Genomic DNA, 25,456 nt, shown 5'->3' on the forward strand with positions numbered 1-25,456 from the left:
ATATAAGGTCCTTTACATATTTAAACTGCAAAAACATGTGAACTGATTTCAAATTTCATGCAGATTCTAGATATTGTGTGTAAAATCTTGTATAATCAAACAACAGCTTGAAAACACATTTTCTATTTTGTATTCACATTTTTAATTATAATGTTAGATATGGAACATCAGTCAGACTGCTACAATCAGACTTCTTCATCTCATAAAGCCCAGAGTCAGTTGCTGAACTTCACTGAATACAGAACCAAACTGCTGAACTTCACTGAATACAGAACCAAACTGCTGAACTTCCATCTTCTCCACAGCTAGACTGCTACTGAACTTCGTCGAGACTTACGATGTATCTACCAGCATGGTCACCTTCAACAGAATGCAAGTATTGTAGCTTATAATACTATTTTAGCAGACAACATATCTGTATATTTTCAAATACTACAATTGCAACATTATTTATATTTGGACATCAAATTGTCTCTGGATTTTTAGTTGAATAGTGTTAGACAGGAAATATTAAAACAATGTTTGCTGTAATGTCCATCTTGGTAATTGAAAACAAACATTCTTATCCAGTGAATAGTGACCCTTCTAGAAACAACTGTTTTTTGCATTTTTTATTTCACTATCTGTAGAATATTACATACTGATCCTATTGAAAAGAGATAATTCATGGAAGGGGGGGGGGGGGGGTACCTGCATGTCTACATGTATCAAGCTCCTGAAACAAACTTTAGCAGTCACGTTATCTTAATAATGTAGGCCCTACTATGATTGTTTATTTACCCTCTCCCTTTTCTAGTATCAAGAAAACCTTATGCTCTTACAATGTTTGAAACAAGAATATTCGACATAGCTAATCATTTGAAACTGTGAAAAGTCCTATTTATAGCTTATGGATCAGTAGATACTAGTGAATTCATTCTTTCAAAATCAATGGTAGGGCTTTTCAATTTGATTGCTATAGCTTGTTATAGCAAAGGCAAAGTACCCATCTCTAACATACTTTCTAATGTCCCATGTCCTGCACTATTGTTTTGTTTGTAAGATATTAACTGTTCTTGTATATTGAATAAACTCCAAACAGCCAAGGACCAGACAACATGTGAATTTCATCCACTTCAGAGTTAAGGACTGGGGGCAAGATGCAAATGGGAAAGTCAAGTGACAGTGTCATGGATATTCCACCATCTTCATTTGGTGTGTTAAATGATTATTTTTAGCTACTGAAGCAAGTTGAGAAATCATGTTATCTTGATCATCTACAGTTGGCAGCAAAATTATTCAGCCCCTCTCTTGCATGTTGGACACTCTGGCATAATGAATCACATTATAACTGAGATCATTTCTAAATCATAAAAGTGGTGATCAGATAGTTTGCTACAAGTAAATAACAGATCAGTAGCCTTTGATTTGCATATAGTTACAAACTTTGATCATTCATGTATAAAGAGATATGGTCCCAGTGAGCACATTTATGGTCATTTTCAGTCCTTTCAGTGATCACTGAAATGCTTCGTTGAATATGGTTTGTTCACTCAATGTTTTGATAGGTGACACAATATGATAGAATTTGATGTAGGATTCTTAATATTTCAATTGGCATTTTTCATTGTACAAAAATATTTAAATGAACTCATTTCTAGTGAAAGTTGCCACCATAGAGTTTGTACAGAGGTTTAGCCGTGATATTAATAATTCAAAGTTTAAGTCATGTCAAAATGAATATAACCCGATGAAATGCTAAGAGTTGTGTATAGATTGGTAAGATACTATTTAAAATTCCATAAAAACAAAAGAAATTAATCGTTATCGTCGGACCATAACACGTAATGCTTCAGTGATCACAGAAAGGTCTGAAATGACCATAATGTGCTCACTGGACCTTATCTCTTCATGCATGAATGATCAGAGTTTCTAACTATATGCAAATCAAAGACTATTGAGCAGGTAGGCATTTGTCATAAACTATCTGTTCACCACTTGTATATGATTTAGTAATTATGTTATTTATTTTGCTATAGTGTCCATAATGCAAGGGGGTGAATAATTCTGCTGCCAACTGAATAAAGTGAATGCTTGTTATTAATTTCCCCTCTCATTCATTACTAAAATTACCTCATACTCTTACAATTTGCTAACAGTTGCTCATTACATAGTGATTCAAACTTTGAAAACTGGCAATTACAACTTGTTGTTCACATAATATATCTTACAAAATTGATAATAATTAATGAACATTTTGTTATTATTGCTTGTTTTAATAAAGATGTACACTCATCTCAAATATTTTCCAACTATCCCATTTGTGCATCCGATGTTTCTGTTTGTATGGTATTTAACTGTTCTTATATTTGCACACCCAAAGGCCTGAAGAGAGCTGAACCTCACCAAGCCTTGGGACAGACAACTGCAGCTGAACTTCACCCAGGTCAGAGTCAGACTGCAATTGGACTACAAACTGTATAGCAGCATCTTATCTACGACAGAACACAGGTATGCTTTTCTCAAATTAAAATTGAAAGTATAAAGATTTTACAAAATAAACAACTTGAATAACAGTTGAAAAAGGGCAACCTCTGTTGATGACATATCAGTTACAGGTAATTCGGTCTTTCTTATTTTAGCAATTATTGTAGACTTGGTGGACAAACAATGTTACCTCTATATGTGAACTGTTCCATACGAGAAATGAAGAAATTAGTGCATTTATACACCCCAGTTTGTAGTTTATTTAATGTTTATGTCTATATCAGCCACAATTGGGAATTCTGTACGGCTTACATTAGTTGATTTACGCACTGACATAGCAATGCAGCTGATTTATTGCATAACCCATTGAATCATCTTTCTGTTTATTTTGGAACCCCCAGCTTGCCTGACATAAGTTACAATCCTTTTTAAAAAGTCATGAATGTATAACGTTCTGTCAGACGAGTGTTTAAAGTCACAATCACATTCTCATTTTGAGTCTGTGTCACACCTTTTTTTTTATCAGGAAGAATCTGCTACACTAATTCTTGTGTATGACATCCCAGACGATTTTCTTAGTTTTTTTTTTTTCGTAGATGCTGTTAAACTGTTTCTAATATACTGTATAAGAAATTGCTGAAAAGTAGTTCTGTGTAATGATATGTGTGCCAGTCGTGTGTGTATTCATTCAACTGTAAGCCCACATATTTTAACACTCTGTATAATGTCAGGCAGAGGGGATGAATGGTGTGTCATAAAATTTCAGTATGTAACCAATATTTTTTTTTCCATATTTGTATTTCTTTTTTCTTTCATATAGATTCTCAAGGCATGGAGCTTGCCGAGGGTGATGCAGACAGGTTGAATGCAACATATGATAGTTTTTACCGCTGTAAATATATATATATATATATATATGGATTTAATCTTTCAAAATCAATGTATATACAGTGAAACCCCATTATAACGAGGTCCGTGGGACGGCCAATATTGCCTCGTTATAACCGGTTCCTCGTTATAACCGTACGCACTAAAAACAAAGAAAACATAAGCATGGAGTCACATATACCAAGCAATCAAACTTATGAGCAGTCTTTGTGTTGTTATTACGCAAGTAAATGGATCATTATCATTGAGAAAGAATAAAAAGGAATCATTTGTGAGTTGATACCAAAAGAATAAAAAAAAAAGAAGGGGTTGAAAACGCGTTCTTTGTTTTTCTTCTGAAAAAATCTCTTCGCGTGTGTTGTGCATGCCTTCTCGAAAAGTGCACGACAGGGTTGAATTTGTAATCCTTTCTACACCTATCTCTTCCTCGTGTATTGAACCATTCTGAAAGAATGAAAATATCATTTGTGAAACACAGTATAAAATTTTAATAAACAAAATCACATTGTATTAAAAACATTTGTTACTTTTTTTTTCTGAACATGGGTGCAAGCAGAGTAACATGCATTATTAAACTTATTTTACGCTGTGTGCGCCCAGCGGGATCGCGATGATTACATTATTAATTATTTAGGCTGTATTCCATGATGTTTGCACTAGCAGGGGTTGAAAATGCATTTTGTATTTTTCTCCCCAAAATCTCTTCGCATTTTGTACATGTGTCCTTGAAAGGTACACGACATGGTTGAATTCATGATCCTTTTTACGACTATCTCTTCCTCATTACAACGGACCATTCTGAAAGAATGAAAATATCATTTGTGAAACACAGTATAAAATTTTAATAAACAAAATCACATTATATTAAAAACATTTGTTACTTTTTTTTTCTGAACATGGGTGCAAGCAGAGTAACATGCATTATTAAACTTATTTTACGCTGTGTGCGCCCAGCGGGATCGCGATGATTACATTATTAATTATTTAGGCTGTATTCCATGATGTTTGCACTAGCAGGGGTTGAAAATGCATTTTGTATTTTTCTCCCCAAAATCTCTTCGCATTTTGTACATGTGTCCTTGAAAGGTACACGACATGGTTGAATTCATGATCCTTTTTACGACTATCTCTTCCTCATTATAACGGACCATTCTGAAAGAATGAAATTATTCATTTGTAAAATACAGTGTGAAATAATATGAACATCACGATGATTTCATTAATTATTTCGGCTGTAATCTTTTACGTAGTATACACATCAATGTTTCACAACCAGCAAAACAACTGGAAGTCGGAACTAACATGGAAAGGATTATGAGTTTGCAGAGGTTGTGCTTTTCTAATATAGGTTAGGAGAGTCCATCTGAATTGAGTTGTACATCATTTTAAATCTTACAGTCTGCTCTTTCAGAAAGAGGATTGAGCTTTTAACTTTTTGGAAGATATTAAGAAACCACTAATGAAGTGCTACAGAGCATACCATTCTCAGAGGAATTCAAAGTTCATTTGATGAAAATCGATTTTGAAATTGCTGAGACATCCAAAAACAAAGTAAAACAAAGTAAAAGCGATTCTAATGAAAGGTTGGTTCCACCTTTTATTAGGAATCGCTTTATTTTGCATATTTCAGCCATTTCAAAACCAATTTCATCAAGTAAACATTGAATTCTTCTTGGAATTATGTGCCCTTTCATATTTCAGAAGAGGTTTCTCATATCACACACACACCAAAAAAAAAAAAAAAAAAAAAAAAAAAATCTGAAACCAGGTCTCAACCAAATCTACACCATCCCTTTAACCAGAAATCCATGTTTGGTGACTTTTTGTGACTTTTTGGGGGTTTTATGATGCAGAGTCACAATTGCAGTGTTAGATATGAAGCTACAATCAGACTATTGCAGTTTGACTGCTGAACTTCACTCAGAGTTTTGTCATAGACGAGTCCATAGGTGATGGCATAAGTGCTTTGCCAGGCATTAACCAAAACCAGAAATGAGATAAATCCCCCTTACAAGAAAAGAGAAACAAATGCATTGCAAAGCAAAACAGAACAGCTAAGCATGCAAAAAAGTTGGTGAAAAGCAAACGGGTGAATCGAAGCACACTAAAAAAAAAAAGAAAATAAAAAAAAAAGAAAAAAAAAGCGAAAAGAAAGATTTATAGTAAAGTGGAAGAAACCATTTTAAAATGGACAAATGCAAATCTCTGTCAGCACATAACAGTCTGATTTCTGATTGCTTTGATGAATAAAAGCTATTGTGTAGTAGACAAGGTCATTATTATTACTACTATTATCATAATTAGTATTCTGATGTAGGGAACCTCAGAGTGCAAAAAGAGTGGATTGCAACACATATCATTGTTTGCTCACCAAATATTTGCAATGATAGAATTGCTTGAAGTTCAGCTGCTTTCACAATTTGATTAATAAACCATGAAAATATTTCAAATGATTATGAAAGATGTGTTGAGGTATAAGTGATCCAAACATAAATACACCAGTGAACGTTGCAGTGCATTATTTTTGTTATTGTTTCCAGGCGTGTGACGGCAAACTTTATGTAACCAAGTTAGAAAATTATATCTACGCGGGCAAGTATAATTTGATCAGAAAGATATAATTAAGAATAAGTTATTATGTAGAAATGAAGTAGAGTGTAATACCAGAAAATACTGTGAGTGATAATAATTTCACAAAGACTCTAACCAGTATCATCATTGTGGTTATGATAATTGTGCTCTGATTATGACGATATTGAATAATGAAATACATGTTTTCAAGATCAGATTTTCCAATGAATCAGGCAACCAGAATATGACAATTTGACAGCAACAACTGTTTCAATAGTTTCTGCAGTTACATAATCTGTCACATGACATGTAGTTAAATTGTGTAGAACTAATATTAACCCTATAAAGCCCAAGAGGGGGGGGGGGGCACATTGTGCCCTCTACCAGATTTTCATTCGCCACTCCTTCGCCCTGTATCCAATTTTAACCAAATTTGTTGACTTTTCCTAAAATCTTATTCCAAACGTTTTGATATATAATTTAGCTATATTTGATATTGCTGGTTTCCATGGCAACCATAAACTTACAACCATGTCAGTCAGATTTTTGCGTATTTTTCTGTTCCAATTCAAATTTACAATATTATAATGTGTGAAATGGGCGTTTCTTGGCTGAAATTTGCTGAAGAAGCAGAATGTGAAGTAATTATGGCCTTGAAATGTTTTTCCTATTATTTCCTTTGTTTTTCTGTGCCAACAGCATAAAACAATAGATATAATAGAGATGCTTGAAAATAACAGTATTTTCCAAAGATTGACGTTCTATTTTGTGTCATTTTGATTCCTTCACCCAAGTTATACCTCTAATATCATTTGTTTATCACATTATCAATCTGCAAACTTAAAATTCCAATATTATGGGAATACGAAATATGATTACTATGCATGTACCTATCCCAAACAATACATCATAGGTCTCATAATGTATTTCTTTATTTTGTTATGAATAGCGCCCCCATGTGGTGACCTTGAGAAATTTCAACCATAACAAATAATCAGCTTTGACTTGCACATTATTTGTGGCAAATATGAAAAATATTGGTCATAATTGGACATAAATATACTGGGGATAAAGAAATCATACAGAAAAATCATGTTTTTAGCATATTTCCTATGTATTTCTTTATATTTTGATAAATAGCGCCCTCTATGGGTGACCTTGAAAAAACCCAAGTATGCGGTCATGTAGAGTATGAGTTGCTCTACCCATGTGCCAAATATGACGATGAGATATCAAACAATAACAAAGTTATATAGGGGGGCACAATGTGCTCCCCCCCCCTTGGGCCTGGGAAGGGTCAAAATAGCTTGGGCTTAATAGGGTTAATGAGTATGAAATTGATAGTGGTGAATGAATCATTATCGGTGCTTGTCATTCTGCATCTTTAAATGAAATGTGTTTCAATTGTGGCAATTGATGAGTAAAATCAAATCCAAGTATGAAACCATGAATACCTGCAGAAACTTGAACTATCACTCATTGTGATTTTTACCCCCACCTCCAACTGAGGGAGTTCGTTCAACCAGCACTAACTTTATACGGTTTTATTTTTTTTTTAAAGTTGTTACCATGGGAACGCATTGTTCAACATTGAATAAAGTTGTGTTTTGTTTATTTAAAAGATCTGTTCGTCATATGTGTCATAATTACGTATCGCAAATCAAGTGCTCAAAAACTGAGGGAGTTGGATGAATAAACTGGTAAGTCCTATGATTTTCATAAAAAAAATTATGTTACCATGGCAACACACTGTCCAATATTAATGGAAGAAAATTTGAAAGAAAGGTTTGCACAAATACATATTATGACTGTCACATGTGTCAAATATCAAGTCAAATGCTCAAAAGCTGAGGAAGTTAGCTGAATCCACAGTATTTTTATATGATTTTCATTCAGAACACTCTGTTACCATGGCAACACATTGACAACGATCAAAGAAAAACGCACATCAGCACAAATTCGCACATCAGTCAATGTACTTTAGCAGTCTCATGTGCCAAATTTCAAGTAAAATGCTCAAATACTGAAGGAGTAAACTGAATCCACATTTTTTTTTGTATTATATTCATTGAAAATGCTGTTACCATGGCAACACAATGTTCCATATCTATGAAAGATTGAAATTTGCACAACTGCATATCATAGTGGTCACATGTGCCAAATTTCAAGCCAAATGCTCAAAAGCTGAGGGAGATGGCTGAATCCACAATAGTTTTGTATGCTTTTTATTCAAAGTCTGTTGTTACCATGGCAACGCATTGTTCAACAATGACGAAAAATGAAGTTTGCACATCTACGTACTATACCGGTCACATGTGCCAAATTTCAAGCCATTGCTCAAAGACTGACAAATTTATCTGAATTCACAATATTTTTAGGTGCTTTTAAGTGAAAAAAAAAATGCTGTTACCATGGCAACGCATTGTTCAACATCAACAAAAGATTAGTTCTGCACATCTACATACTATAGCGGTCACATGTGCCAAAATTTAGGCCAAATGCTAAAAAACTATACGAAGTTAGATCAATCCACATATTTCTTTGTATGATTGGTATAGAAAAAACTGTTGTTGCCATGGCAACAGATTTCTTCACATCCACACACGGAAAAAAGCGTCTTGCACAACTACACATTACTTTGATCTGATTCTATGCTGAATTTCAACTGCATTGCTTTAAAACTGAGTGTAGTAGTGTAATCCACAATAATTTGTATGATTTTATGAAAATATGTCGTTGCCATGGCAAAGCATTACGCGATATTAACGAAAAAGATGTCTTGCACATCTACCTTTGACAGTGGTCACACATGCCAAATTTGGGGTCAATTTCTCCAAAAATGAGAAAAAAAGTTTGATACAATGGCTCTCTGAAAAAGCTATCACATAAACTTAGGAGTGCTCCTGACCACTCCTAGATTTATGTGATAGCTTTGCCAAGTTAGGAGAGACTTTATGTGCTAGCTTCGTTCATGAAAAAGTTGTAGAAAAGTTGTAGAAAAAGTCTCTCCTAAGTCTGAGTTTATGTGATAGCTTTATGCGATAGCTTTTTCATGAAACGGTTTTTAGCAAAGTCTCTCCTATGTGTGACTTAGGAGAGAGAAAGTCTCTCTTAAGACTTTCATGAAACGGACCCCGGATCTCCCATTCATCTTACACGCCGATTGCATTCATATAGTTTTCTATTGTTGTGTGTACATGTCAAAGCTACGGGGAACGAACGGGCGGCAATGGGTTACTACCTTTTTTTTTTATTTTTTTCACGAGTATGTAATCTCATTTAAGGTTTTTTACGTGCTTTATTCCGTAGTGAATAGATGTTGCATTTTAGGAATGCTGTAAATCAACCAAGTGAAGCAGCTTTTTGTTTGCAATGGTAAGACTACTGTTTACATAATCCTGTTGAAGCCAAACGGGTGCGGGTGGTTGCGTTAGATCGAATGTCCGTCATGACTTGCATTGGCATTGCGGCCATCAAATTATGAGTTTTCATATTGATTTTTGTGATCGACATCATTCAATAATCATAGTGCACGTGGTTTAAACTTTGGTAAAACAAAAAGTTAACCATGGTTTAATAACCACTGTTCTTATGCTATCATACAAGGTTCCATGGTTAGAAATTCTAGAATATAGTTTTTCTGCACTCTATATCTGATCAGCAATGAACCACGGTTGAAACCATTGTTAAAATAACCACTTTTTCAACCGTGGGTAAACAAAAGTTAAACCACGGTTTTATAACCACTGTTCTTATGAGCTATCATACAATCATGGTGAAAATCATGGCTTTTTAACCGCCTCTTCACTATCATGAAACCACGGTTCGTAGAACCAATCAATGTTTCATAACCATCCTTTGCACATCACACATATGATAAAACAATGGTTCAAATCCTGGTGTAGCTATGACCATCCTTTTCCTTGCTAAAATGGAATTTGAACGATTGTTTAAAACCGTTGTTTCACACTTTTGTTAAACCACTGTTAAAGTCATGGTTATATAGCCTAACCATCATTTTTTTAACTATGATAAAACCATGGTTAATATAATCATGGTTAATAGCCATCGTTTTCAACCTTTGTAAAACGAAAGTTAAACCATGGTATTATAACTAGTGTTTTTGTGCTATCATAAAACCACGGTTAAAATCATGGTTTTATAACTATTGTTTTTACACTATCATAAAACCATAATGAAATCATGGTTTTATAACGATGGTTTTCAACCTTAGTAGAACGAGAGTTACACCATGGTTTCCTAACCATTGTTTTTATACTATTGTGAAACCATGGTTACAACCATTGTTATATTATTATGTTATTTTTACCAAAGTAGAACGATAGTCTTGTTGTGGTTTTCTCACCATTGTTTTTTGAATTTCTTAAAACTGTGGTATAACGATAATTTTTTAACCATGGTTTTAAAACACTTTCATTAAACCACTGTTAGAGCCATGGTTATATAACCATCATTTTTTAACTATGATAAAACCATGGTTAATATCATGGTTAATACCCATCATTTTTAACCTTCGTAAAACGAAAGTTTAACCATGGTATTATAACTAGTGTTTTTGTGCTATCATAATACCATGGTTAAAATCATGGTTTTATTACTATCTTTTTTACACTATCATAAAACCATGATGAAATCATGGTTTAATAACGATGGTTTTCAACCTTAGTAGAACGAGAGTTACACCATGGTTTCCTAACCATTGTTTTTATACTATTGTGAAACCATGGTTACAACCATTGTTATATTATTATGTTATTTTTACCAAAGTAGAACGATAGTCTTGTTGTGGTTTTCTCGCCATTGTTTTTTTAATTTCTTAAAACTTTGGTATAACGATGATTTTTTAACCATGGTTTTAAAACACTTTCATTAAAGGGGAAGGCTAGTAACTGATCAGTGGGAATCAGTGGAAATGCTGGAAGATGAATGTTCCAATCCTTATGGGATTCATTCAAGAGTTCATTGTATATCTATTATTGTGTGAAAATGATTTGCTTCAGAATGGTCTCATATTCAAGTAATGCACAGTTTAATGCTTCCAGGTTAGCGTCCCTGGTCAGTGACGGAGCATTAATCTGCACATTACTTGAATATGAGACCGTTCTGAAGCTAATCATTTTCACACAACAATAGATATACAATGAACTCTTGAATGAATCCCATAAGGATTGGAACAATCATCTCCCAGCATTTCCGCTGATTCCCACTGATCAGTTACTAGCCTTCCCCTTTAAACCACTGTTAGAGCCGTGGTTATATAACCATCATTTTTTAACTATGATAAAACCATGGTTAATATCATGGTTAATACCCATAATTTTTAACCTTTGTAAAACGAAAGTTTAACCATGGTTTATAACTAGTGTTTTTGTGCTATCATAATACCATGGTTAAAATCATGGTTTTATTACTATCTTTTTTACACTATCATAAAACCATGACGAAATCATGGTTTAATAACGATGGTTTTCAACCTTGGTAGAACGAGAGTTACACCATGGTTTCCTAACCATTGTATTTATACTATTGTGAAACCATGGTTACAACCATTGTTATATTATTATGTTATTTTTACCAAAGTAGAACGATGGTTTTGTCGTGGATTTCTCACCATTGTTTTTTTAATTTCTTAAAACTGTGGTATAACAATGATTTTTTCACCATGGTTTTAAAACCGTCGTAAAATGAAAGTTTTATCATGTTATCATAACTATGGTATTTTAACAATGGTATTACCACACTTTCGCCACACATTTACCATGGATATGAATTAAAAATCATGGACTACCATCGATCCATTGTAAAACCGTCCATAACCATGGTTATACCATAGTTACGGTTGTAAAACCATGGTTTTTTTTTTTTTATAAGGGGTGTAATTGTCTTGTTGGTACCCCCTTCTGACCCAAGCTGAAGACTCTCTGCAGATGGTTTGATGTGTTTTATTTTTTGTTTCTTAAAAGAATCTTGAGATGTATTTGTTCATGATGCCTTCCACCTTGGCCAGGTTGCCAGTCACACTAGTGGGAAGCACCCCATAGCATGATGCTTTCTCCTTGAGATTTCACAGTTGGGACAGTATTCTTTGGGTTGAAGGCTTAACACTTTTTGCGTCAGACGAACGAGACATCCCTATGCCCGAACAACTTAATTTTGGTCTCATCTGACCATAGAACTGATGACTAGAAGATTGGATCCTGGTCCTCATGTTTTATGTTATTGTTGTTGTTGTTGTTTGTTTGTTTGTTTTTTCTTTTTCCAAATGCCAGCCAAGCTTCCTGATGCTTACACAGGGTTACCCAGGTCTTTTCGACGCACTCTCCAAGCAAGATGAGGGGAAATCTTGAGCTTCCGACCACGCTTCCCAACATTCTTCACAGTGTGGAACTTCTTGTGTTTCTTGATGATGCTCTGTATTGTGGCAACATAAACTCTAAGAAGCTTGGAAGTGGCTTCATAACCCTTCACATCGTTGTGAGCAAGTACAATGCGTTTTCGTTTTCTTCCCCGAGTTCTTTAATCTTTGCCATATCGACATTAACTAAGAAAAGCTGCAATACCTGAATTTCTTAAGTGCATGTATTCCAAAAGTAGAGCCCTTAACCATGACTTACCTAATTTCTTCCGGCTTTCACAATGGCAGGAAGCATCACTGAATAGTTGCTAAACACATACAAAATATTAGGAATATCAAAACATATGTATCTTTGAAACATATTACTAAAAATGTCATGAATGGAGCAGGGTATGAATAATTCAGGAGATGTCAGGAAGTTAACATGTGGGCATGTCTATTGTTATCCAAATTAGGTGGAACTGCAACACCTGACCACTGGAAGTATTCAACAAAAGATAAATGTTTGCCATTTCACATTTTATGCAGTAAAAAGGACAATAAACTTAAAATTTACAAGGGGTATGAATAATTTTGTTGTTAACTGTATAGTATTGACTAATACCGATATGCATATTATATATGACTCTTAAAACCTGTACAGTATTAGCATGAGTATTAAGTCTGGCATTGTCAGAGTGTATCATGCACACTTTTCTAAATTACAACTTTTGAAAGTGTTACCATAGTAGCCAATACAACCTCAACACAAATGAGGCTGTTCAATATGTTTCTCTTCATCATGTCCGTGTTTTGAATGTTATGATAGATTAATATTTCCTTGTCTTGTGAGAAGAGAGTTATGGACAAGACGCTTTGTTGAAATGTACACAAGAATTAAATCATTGAGATGTATAATGTTTAGTTTGTACTGTTACGAGTTTTGCTTTGTATATTTTACTGGACAGTTCAAACATATACTGTTCTGGATAGTTTACTTGTTATGACAGTTTGAAATGTTATTCTGTCAAACTTCATATTTAGTGTGCTTTTTCTGTGCTACTGTACTGATAACACTTGCATCAATAAAATTTAAGGGACGAGTGCTTCTAGGCGGAGTGTATGATAGGGGTATTTTGTATTTCAGGGGATGATATTACATGATCATTTGATTTCAGAATTTTTATGTATAGGATTTCTGAAGAACATCATTTCCAGTAATAATAAACTTGCTCCACTGAGTCTGATTTTCTCACATAATAGTAGGTTGTTGCTGTATCAACAATATCAAACTTTTTGTAGACATTCCGCTTAGAAGATAATGTGTTAGTATGAGAAAAAGGTGTTGCCATGGTAACCACTGATTATTGTATTTTACGTGTAAGTTTTGAAATTGGTCCATAACTTTGCACTGTAATGGCTTTTCAAAATCATTCCTGGGTGGTCTATGACCATTAGTAATCTTAATCTTTTATGGGATCAAAGGTCAAGTACATAGGTCAGAGGTCAAATATTTTATGTTGTCAGTTCCATAACTATGCACCCTTTTGCCTTTTTGAAATCAAACTTACGTGGTAAAGCAAAACAAAAAGGAAGAGAGGGAGACTCATTACGGCTATCGCCTTGACTGTTCTACTTGTTATTGTTCTTGTTTTAAATACACATTTTCCAGTTGGAAAAATATATATAAATGACTTCTCCCTTTGATTTTTTTCTGCAGTTTATTTTTTTATCTTGTGATAAGAAACAATTGTACCTTAAAGGTAGGGGATCACATTTGCAAGTCACTGCAAATTGTCAACCAAAATTCTTCTACAGATGCCTTCCTACTTCAGAACAACACATGTAAAGTTTTAATTGCCAGTATTTCACAGATCAGGAATAAGAAGCAAAACTGCATCCTGAGGATAGATATGCCTTTGTTTTTCTTTACTCTGAATTTCGTGTTGGCCTAACATGAAATTCAAAATGAATCAATTTGCATAAATGATGTTACCAATACAACAGCTTAAGCTAAGGGATTTCTATAACAGTTCTCTGTCAATATTATCTTCAAAATGCTGCTAAGTTCAAACAAAATCAGGTTTCAGGCCTGCCAATGAGATCCTCTACCATTACGGCAAAACTTGTGTGTTTGTTGTGAAAATATGTTCCCAGTCAACTTTCAAATATATAAATCTTCCACTTTGCACACAATTATATACAAAGTGCACTCTAAAAATTGTACAATCTTCAATTCGTGTGTTTTGGGTGAAATTCAGGTCCCCAATACGTAAAACAAAATACCCAAATTTCACACCCCCCATACAGGGTGTATTTCCTCGGATTGCACATTTTACCAATGCGTGTGAAAAAAAGGGTCCCCAGTCAAATATCAAGAATGAATAATGTCCACCTTACATAATTTATGATTGATGCACATTCTCAGAATATACACCTTCAGTGTGTGTGTGTTTTGTGAATCAGGTCCCGGCTCAGTTAAAGAATGTAAGATGTTTCCATTAGACACACCCTGAAATGCACTTTGTTATTAGTGTGTTTTTGAAAGGCCATCCAGATTCAAAATATGAATATAAATTATCCCTGCATTTTCACATTTCATCAATGAAATACGTCCCCAGATTGCACACTTTTTAGTCTGTATTCGAGTGAAATTCCCCAGTCTTGTCCCCAGTCAGCTGTTAAAAAGGCACACTTTACAGTGTGTACGACAGTGTTTGAAGTTAGGTCCCCAATCAGTACCAAAATATCAGACGATCCCTTTTTGAATTATAAGTCCCCAGTTGGATGTAAAAGTAAAATCATCCTCACTTTTTCACATTTCATCAAAGATGCACGTCCCCAGAATGTACACTTTATGTGTGTGTGTTTGGGTGAAATTTGGTCCCCAGTCAACTGTTACAAAACAAGTTGTCCTCTTATGACCCATTACAGGACACATATCCACGCTGCACATCCCCAGAATGTACATTTTTCATAAGATGTGTTGGTGTGAAATTTGTTCCTCAGTCAATTTGAAATAATCATAATGTCCCCTTATAACACACACTCCCAGTTTGTGTACACGTGTATTTGTGTGAAATCAGATCTCCAATCAGTCATAAAATATCAGGCGTCCCCATTTGGCACACCCCAAATGTTGGGTGACTGTCCCGATATTGCACATTTTTACGAATGTGTGTTTTTAAAGTATAAGTTCCCAGATGGATGTAAAAATAAAATCGTCCCCACTCTTTCACATTTCATCCAAGATGCACGTCCCCAGAACGCACACTTTCTGTGTGTGTATCTGAGTGAAAATTGGTCCCCAGTCAACTGTAAAAGATAAACTGTCACCTTATGGCCCATTACAGGACACATATCAACGATACATATCCCAAAAATGTACATTTTTCAAAAGATGTGTTGGTGTGAAATTTGTTCCTCAGTCAACTTAAAAAAATCACAATGTCCCCTTATAACACACACTTCCAGTTTGTGTACACGTGTATTTGTGTGAAATCAGGTCTCCAATCAGTCATAAAATATCAGGCGTCCCCATTTGACACACCCCAAATGTTGGGTGACTGTCCCCATATTGCACATTTTTACGAATGTGTGTTTTTGAAGTATAAGTTCCCAGATGGATGTAAAAATAAAATCGTCCCCACTTTTTCACATTTCATCCAAGATGCACGTCCCCAGAATGTACACTTTCTGTGTGTGTATCTGTGTGAAAATTGGTCGCCAGTCAACTGTAAAAGATAAACTGTCCCCTTATGGCCCATTACAGGACACATATCAACATATCAACGATGCATATCCCAAAAATGTACATTTTCAGAAGATGTGTTTGTGTGAAATTTGTTCCTCAGTCAACTTGAAAAAAATCACAATGTCCCCTTATAACACACACTTCCAGTTTGTGTACACGTGTATTTGTGTGAAATCAGGTCTCCAATCAGTCATAAAATATCAGGCGTCCCCATTTGACACACCCCAAATGTTAGGTGACTGTCCCCATATTGCACATTTTTACGAATGTGTGTTTTTGAAGTATAAGTCCCCAGTTGGATGTAAAAATATAATCGTCCTCACTTTTTCACATTTTATCCAAGATGCACGTCTCCCGAACGTACACTGTCTGTGTGTGTATCTGTGTGAAAATTGGTCCCCAGTCAACAGTACAAAACAAGTTGTCCTCTTATGGCCCATTACAGGACACATATCCACGATGCACATCCCCAGAATGTACATTTTCAGAAGATGTGTCGGTGTGAAATTTGTTCCTCAGTCAACTTGAAAGAATCACAATGTCCCCTTATAACACACACTTCCAGTTTGTGTACACGTGTATTTGTGTGAAATCAGGTCTCCAATCAGTCATGAAATATCAGGCGTCCCCATTTGACACACCCCAAATGTTGGGTGACTGTCCCCATATTGCACATTTTTACGAATGTGTGTTTTTGAAGTATAAGTTCCCAGATGGATGTAAAAATAAAATCGTCCCCACTTTTTCACATTTCATCCAAGATGCACGTCCCCAGAATGTACACTTTCTGTGTGTGTATCTGTGTGAAAATTGGTCGCCAGTCAACTGTAAAAGATAAACTGTCCCCTTATGGCCCATTACAGGACACATATCAACATATCAACGATGCATATCCCAAAAATGTACATTTTCAGAAGATGTGTTTGTGTGAAATTTGTTCCTCAGTCAACTTGAAAAAAATCACAATGTCCCCTTATAACACACACTTCCAGTTTGTGTACACGTGTATTTGTGTGAAATCAGGTCTCCAATCAGTCATAAAATATCAGGCGTCCCCATTTGACACACCCCAAATGTTGGGTGACTGTCCCCATATTGCACATTTTTACGAATGTGTGTTTTTGAAGTATAAGTCCCCAGTTGGATGTAAAAATATAATCGTCCTCACTTTTTCACATTTTATCCAAGATGCACGTCTCCCGAACGTACACTGTCTGTGTGTGTATTTGGGTGAAATTTGGTCCCCAGTCAACAGTACAAAACAAGTTGTCCTCTTATGGCCCATTACAGGACACATATCCACGATGCACATCCCCAGAATGTACATTTTCAGAAGATGTGTCGGTGTGAAATTTGTTCCTCAGTCAACTTGAAAGAATCACAATGTCCCCTTATAACACACACTTCCAGTTTGTGTACACGTGTATTTGTGTGAAATCAGGTCTCCAATCAGTCATAAAAGATCAGGCGTCCCCATTTGACACACATCAAATATTGGGTGACTGTCCCCATATTGCACATTTTTACGAATGTGTGTTTTTAAAGTATAAGTTCCCAGATGGATGTAAAAATAAAATCGTCCCCACTCTTTCACATTTCATCCAAGATGCACGTCCCCAGAATGCACACTTTCTGTGTGTGTATCTGAGTGAAAATTGGTCCCCAGTCAACTGTAAAAGATAAACTGTCCCCTTATGGCCCATTACAGGACACATATCAACGATGCATATCCCAAAAATGTACATTTTTCAGAAGATGTGTTGGTGTGAAATTTGTTCCTCAGTCAACTTAAAAAAATCACAATGTCCCCTTATAACACACACTTCCAGTTTGTGTACACGTGTATTTGTGTGAAATCAGGTCTCCAATCAGTCATAAAATATCAGGCGTCCCCATTTGACACACCCCAAATGTTGGGTGACTGTCCCCATATTGCACATTTTTACGAATGTGTGTTTTTGAAGTATAAGTCCCCAGTTGGATGTAAATATGTAATCGTCCTCACTTTTTCACATTTTATCCAAGATGCACGTCTCCCGAACGTACACTGTCTGTGTGTGTATTTGGGTGAAATTTGGTCCCCAGTCAACAGTACAAAACAAGTTGTCCTCTTATGGCCCATTACAGGACACATATCCACGATGCACATCCCCAGAATGTACATTTTCAGAAGATGTGTCGGTGTGAAATTTGTTCCTCAGTCAACTTGAAAGAATCACAATGTCCCCTTATAACACACACTTCCAGTTTGTGTACACGTGTATTTGTGTGAAATCAGGTCTCCAATCAGTCATAAAAGATCAGGCGTCCCCATTCGACACACCCAAAATGTTGGGTGACTGTCCCCATATTGCACATTTTTACGAATGTGTGTTTTTGAAGTATAAGTTCCCAGATGGATGTAAAAATAAAATCGTCCCCACTTTTTCACATTTCATCCAAGATGCACGTCCCCAGAATGTACACTTTCTGTGTGTGTATCTGTGTGAAAATTGGTCCCCAGTCAACTGTAAAAGATAAACTGTCCCCTTATGGTCGATTACAGGAGTGTGTGTGTGTGTGTGTGTGTATGAGAGAGGGGAGGGGGAATTAATAGTTGTTGCTCTTTCGTTAAAACGAGAATATCATATAGGAAGGGATTCAACGCAATTGCAATACTTACTGAGGCACTGTGTGCTCTCTGAGACTATTTTGATCACAATTAATGCATTGATACAGACCAGAAAGTAGTATATAGGGATTTCAAAAGGGAAATTAAAACAAAAATCCTTTCTGTCTATACACTCAGATCGTAATTTTTCTTATTTTAATGGACAAAATGAATCCGTGGGAGGATGCTCTTCTGTGATTTCTGCGTGTAACTGAAATCTTCACAGAATATGACTTACGGTGAAGTGGTGTGGAGCACTGACGCATGTAAGATTTAATCTAGAAATGGGTCTTTTTCCCTCGGATGAACAGATAGGGCTGTTAATCGAATAAAAAAAAAAATGTAGTCATTGTCGAAATAAGACAAAACTGATTTTTCCTAAATTTAGACAAGGCGTGAAAACCTGCACTATTGATTTGTTTCGAGAGGACGCGTAGCATGCATGTATACAGATTCAATAAGGTATAGTAGAAATACCGCGTATGTCTCTTTAATGGTTGTAACAGCGATTTTTTTTTTCTCCGTCATATCACAAAGTATTATAGATACAAAGTAGAAAAGTGAGAGTGATTATGAAAAAGGGGGACAAGAGGGGGAGATAGAAAAAAAAATGAGTGTGTGCGTGTGTGTGCGTGTTGCGTGCATGTGTATGCAAGCTTTGTTTCTTTTTGATCAACTTGAATTGAAAGCGCCATCTACGTCTCAGGTTGATATCTTTTTGATCTAAGTGATGCATCATAGATATGTTCATTAGATAAATGACTTGCTATACAGAAAGTCATTCCAGTTGAAGCAGCGCTATGAATGGATACCACTCTATAAAATGAATAACAAATGATGAATAACAATCGTTGTCACTATACACTCTGTTTGATTTGATGGATACTGCAAGTCTTTCCACTTGTTTGTATATACCCGGTAACTCAAAGTTTGGTTTATTCACTGTATTGTAATTAACAAACTCTTTTAAACTTTTCCCCTCCCTCACTCCTCTGCCCCACGCCCACGCGAACATGCGTCACAATTAATACATACACGCATACACATACACACCTGCACACACATACACACATAACCCGAGACAGACAGACAGACAGACGTCCACAGAGTACAGTATGTGCACGGAATAAGTAAAAAATGAAATGTATGATATTATGTCATAGCCAATCTCGATGATTCAATAGACTTCATATTCATAATTGTGCAACCATCGAGATGATTTCCAGGAATTCTTACATCTTACTTCATAACAATACTTGTGATTATGAAAGATGACGATGATTATAAAAAGTGATAAAAAATTACAATGCACCAATTGTTATAATCTATATGGTCTCATCTATCCATGGTATAGCTTTGTTGTCACTTTTCCTTCTTCTTCTTTTTTATGCCTTCTTTTTTATGCCTCCGCCACGAAGTGGTGCCGGAGGCATTATGTTTTCGGGTTGTCCGTCCGTCCGTCCGTCCGTCCTTCCGTCCGTCCGTCCGTCTGTCCGTCCTTCCGTCCGTCCGTAATGAATTTTGTGGACAAGGTAACTATCAAAACCTGTTGAGGTATCCTAATGAAACTTGGCATGTATGTGTATTAGGGGGTGAAGTTGTGCCTATCAACTTTTGGGTGCACATGCTCAAGGTCAAAGGTCAAAAGGTCAAGGTCAAATACATAAAATTTCACCATTTCCACCATATCTATTGAATGCCTGAAGATATTTTCTTGAAACTTAGTGTATACATGTTTTACCCAATTAAGATTCTCTGGTGAAAGTTTGGGTCATGAGGTCAAAGGTCAAAGGTCAAAAGGTCAGGGTCAAATACATAAAATTTCACTATTTCCACCATATCTATTGAATGCCTGAAGATATTTTCTTGAAACTTAGTGTATACATGCATTACCCAATTAAGATTCTCTGGTGAAAGTTTGGGTCATGAGGTCAAAGGTCAAAAGGTCAAGTAAAAATATTACAACTTCTTTTTTTTTTTCTCCATACCTTGGAAAATTGTTCAAGGTATCTTCATGGAACATAGTATATACATATACTGACTGGAAGTGATTATCTAGAGAATGTGGGGTTCATGGGGTCAAAGGTCAGGGGTCAAAGGTCAAGTGCAACACTTCAAAATTTTACTATTTCCCTCCTATCATGCAATGCCAGCAGGGTTATTTTTTTTTTACACTTAGTGTATGCATACATGTGTAACCTAATAGAAATTCTCTGGAAAGTTTTTTTTTTTCTTCTTTGTTTGCCTCAAAGGTGAAAAGGTTAAAGATCAAGTGAAAGTACTGAACTAACTTTTTCCTCCATATCTCGGAAGTGGCTCAAGTTATCTTGAAACTTAGTACATATTATGCATGTTCTACCTGAAAGTGATTATCTTATGAATTTTAGGGTCAAGGGCCAGATGAAAATGGTAACAATTTACTATTCAATTCAGAAATTGCACTTTTTCTCCACACCTGTACCTTGAAAATTACTCAATGCCTAAATGTATGAATGGGTCAAAGTCGAGTTAAAGTCCTTAAATCCCTAGATACATGCTCTCCTATTCATCCAATTAAACCTAGGTCAAGGAAGGTGAACATTCAGCACATTTGTGACAAACTTGTCATTTCAATATTTTGCCAATTTTGTGAAAATGTAATCACACATTGTCCACATATACTATCTAGACCTATTGGGAAAATCATGCATTATGGCGGAGGCATACCAGTCGCCAAAGCGACATTTCTAGTGTTTTTTTTTTTTTTTTTTAATAATCATCACCCCAGCAATTCCGGGGTACTCTTGTTTACAAAAGTAAGTTAAAGAGGACGCCGTGGGTTAAAATCTCGTCCAAGTACACTAGAGAATGGACAGTGCTATACCATGAGAAAATTCGATACCAAAAATCCTTACTTCTTAAATACTTCCTGCGAAAACAAAAGTGTGTCCTGCCCAGTTACCATGTCTCACAGCATGTCTCACAGCATATTGCCTACACGGGCAATGGTAAATGCTATGTCTTTACTTTTGTGTGCCCCGACTCTCATGTTGTCTCCATTCATTTAATTTTCATTTTGCGTATTACAGTACAGTGTATTCCTTTGTAATGTTCATTCTGGTTTTTGTTTCATGTTTGCAATGTTTATGGTATATATCCTATATTCTTTACCTGGTCGAATAAATAATGATAATGTTGATAATAATAATAATGATGATGATGACAATAATAATAATAATAATCACCATCATCATCATCATTATAATAACAACAATAAAAATAGTAGTAGTAATAATAATAACAATGATAATAATGATAATGATAATGATAATAATAATGATAATAATGATAATAACATTGAATGTGATTCATGTCTCCTTATCTTTGTTTCCCAAGAGAAATACAGTTTGTAGCACCACAGTAATTGTAAACCGTTCCTCAACCATTCAGTTGATCATCTTCGTAGCAAGTTAATTCTTGCTGCAGTTCATCATTTACTTTGAAATGATGTTTCTGCAGCCTTTTCTCCCATTTTGTTGTTCTGCTTTACTAATGTTCATCATTATTTTTCTATCAGTGTGTAACGAAGTGCATTTGAAGGTTTTGTTCTTTCAATCTCTCTGTTATATTAAAAAATACGATAGGCTATATTCTCCTTTCCCATATTAGAATTTAAACGCTCTCAAGAGAAATCTTTACCTTTCCATGCCTAGTGATAAGCCATCATGCATCACTTTCGCAGTCCTAGACACCGGATACTTTAACCTTCCGACTCGTATTAGTTGTCACCAAGGAGAATGCCATGTGGGTAAGATGTTGCCTGTGTGACTACTAGTATAATATGTCTATGGTATAGGTTCAATTGTCTATTATTATTATACCCGTTATATTTCCGGAAACCGTATAACTGGCTAATACAAATCTGTTTGATGTTAGCCGTTATTATCTGCATCGTATATTGTATGATTTTATGAACAATACAGTATAATGAAAAAAAAATGTCTCTAACGTCTGCCTGCGATAGGAGGTCGATATCTGTGAGAGGACATCAATAATTATTAACACGAATCTGAGGAATGACAAATGATATATCATCATTCATTATTTCCCTGTAAATCACGCATGAGCCATCGTGAATCAACCATTATATGCCAATAGTCATGAACTGTAATGGTATTGCATTATTCAGTCGGCTGTGCCATGACCTACAATATTGCTCAATGATCAAGACGTTGCAATGCCCTTGTTCTCGACAGCCTTTACTCAAATCCAGTACTGAGAAACTTACAAGTTAGTCATCGATTTTTTAGCAATCAAGGTGGTTAATGGACAAGGGCAGATATTACCGTGGACCATGGTGCTTTGATTGCGGCTATACGCGAGAATGATGGGCCCCACAATCAAGATTATTGAGCCTCAATCTGCTCTCTCGTAGCAACGAGAAAACATCAATTTAGCTGTTCTTCGACCATCAATAAACGTGATTAGCCTAGCAGGGTTTACTGCCATCATGACCGGACCAGGAGGCACATCGCCGTGGTTTTGTTTCTTTGACCAAAGCTTTATAGGCCTATACGTGGGGAGGCCTCGCGGACACTCATTTGGCACATTATAGCATCTGCTTTACACCTACGCACTGGAAGAACGGCGTGACCAAGTGGTTTCACTTTATCACTTAATAAATGGAAATGGTTTTGTCCACGTGCGCAAATAGGCGTCGGTCATGTGGGTGTTACGAAAGCTACAACCCCGTAGGAAAAAAAAAATCAAATCAATGTTGTAAGCAGTGGCAGCACTATAATTATAATGGAATAAATATCTAAAAATTTTAACTCCCGATTTAAAAGCGTTCTGTAAAATGTTGGACCTGGAAACATCAGGGCCTGTTTTATGAAGAGTTAATAGTGGATTTCAACTGTAAGTCTATGGCAGCCTGTGTGGTAGGAAATTTAAAATCGATTTTATCTGTTGATAAAACAGGGCCCAGATCTCATAAAAAAATAAAAGAGCATCTATAAATGAAAAAAAGGAGAAATCTATGTCAAACCGATATCAATGTATAGTTTAAAATCATGCCAAGAATTTATATGACTAAAGCCGCACATTAATTTTTCACTTCTACCGCGTACGCTCGACTTGTCCTTATCGATGCCCATACGGCTTATTTATCCTTGAATGGGTAATTTATCATTGGTGGAGTATATCGATTTTATATCATTTTGTTTTGATTTAAAAGCAATCACTGAATTCTCCTTTTGTACTATGCCTTCCTGCACGCCCAGTGTCGTCCTTGGATAGCACGAACAAATCAATATCATTCAAAAAAAAAAAAAAAATCGTTATTAACTATATGACCTAATTGTGGAGTACCTTAATACTGTTCCCGGGTCTCATGGTTTATACGACAAACATGCGCTGTGTTCATTGCCTCCATGAAAATTGAAGAAAAGAAAAAAAAAAATCCATTGACCAAGACACAGCATATCACTTGGCAAAGCCAAACGATATGGACCCGAAGGTTGTTAAGACAGTCCATTCATGACCTTTTCTTGTCGTCAAAATCCTTAGCTACCTCACTGGGAATGATCAACACTCAATATCAGTTTATAAATTTTGCAAACTCTCTGTATCTTATGTAGACATAAAAGTTACAGGGAGGAATACACAGGAAAATAATCCAACAGCATTTATGTAAAATATGTTAGATGTAGTCTTGTGGTTATTCAGAATTTCGATTTCTTCAAATGTTAAATAAATAGATGAAAAGTTGAAGAATAAAGAAGTATGAACGGAGAAGGATAAAAACCATGTCCTCTTTGATCGGGAAAGATTAAACATCTATCATACTTGACCACATGTTTGTACAAATTATAATGTCTTCGAGCACGTATTATGGTTTCTATCATACTTTTGGTGTAGAAATATTCAGCAAGTTCAGAGGGAACAAGAGCAAGATGTGTTAGCTAAAATGTATACCACTCCTGATTACAGGACCACATTGAAGAAGAATATGCTAGTTCGAAAAAAAAAATGATTTGCTATCTGTCAAAAGGAATGAGGCAGAGTAAACACCTGTGTTATGACTTCCCCCGCTTTGAGTCTTTTGTGTACAGGACAGTTTCACTTTTGCATTATAGAGGGAACAAAACTACATCAAACCAAATGCATACATGATCATCATTATCGAACGTTTCAAGGGGTCTGACGAAATGAGCAGCTGTTTAAGGACTAATCAGTCGTTTTCATTAGGAGAGGTATTCTTGGCAAGAAGAGGCCTGGGTATGCATACGGGTAATATAAATTACGTGCTGGTCAATGCCTTCCGCTATTGTGCATTTAATGAAAACACTGATTGAAATCGTGGCACTATCGATCGATAAGGACTTCCAGGTTTGGGCGGGAAGAAATGCAACGTCTAAATACAGCTTGTATATCATGAACAGACGATCAGCTGAGTCAAACGGGTAATAACTCGCCCATCTCTCGTGTACTGACCTCATAAAATTAGAGGAGCACAAGTTTTGCGCCTTGAGACGGGACACCAAATAAAAGATGGAAACTATTCATGGAAATGTAAAATCAGCAAGTGTTTTTTTTTCCCATCGGTTTGTCAGAATATTAAACCATCGCAATCGTAAGAAGACTTAACTCATTGATTTTCTCAGAATGTAAACAATGGTAAAAGGCACTTAATACCGTGTCACTTGTTAATACAGTATCTATTCACCAAAAAAAAAAAAAAAAATTAAGTTTGATCTGACCTAAATTGTATAGGCAATGCTCCTTTTGCTAC

At 35.7% G+C, this 25,456-nt stretch overlaps 1 protein-coding gene and 1 long non-coding RNA gene across 2 annotated transcripts in view; one reads left to right on the top strand and one right to left on the bottom strand.

Moving 5' to 3' along the window:
- Positions 1-4,140, top strand: part of LOC140239338 (uncharacterized) — a 31,677-nt gene extending 27,537 nt beyond the window's left edge. Inside the window, exons 2-5 of the long non-coding RNA XR_011901972.1 lie at positions 158-372; positions 1,082-1,194; positions 2,363-2,490; positions 3,287-4,140. This is a non-coding gene — a long non-coding RNA (uncharacterized lncRNA). The remainder of the gene's footprint in view (positions 1-157; positions 373-1,081; positions 1,195-2,362; positions 2,491-3,286) is intronic.
- Positions 1-25,456, bottom strand: part of LOC140238617 (delta-type opioid receptor-like) — a 103,435-nt gene that overhangs the window by 73,049 nt on the left and 4,930 nt on the right. The gene's annotated exons all lie outside the window — the stretch shown is intronic.

Source organism: Diadema setosum, chromosome 15, assembly GCF_964275005.1.
Source record: "Diadema setosum chromosome 15, eeDiaSeto1, whole genome shotgun sequence".
Taxonomy (NCBI): domain Eukaryota; kingdom Metazoa; phylum Echinodermata; class Echinoidea; order Diadematoida; family Diadematidae; genus Diadema; species Diadema setosum.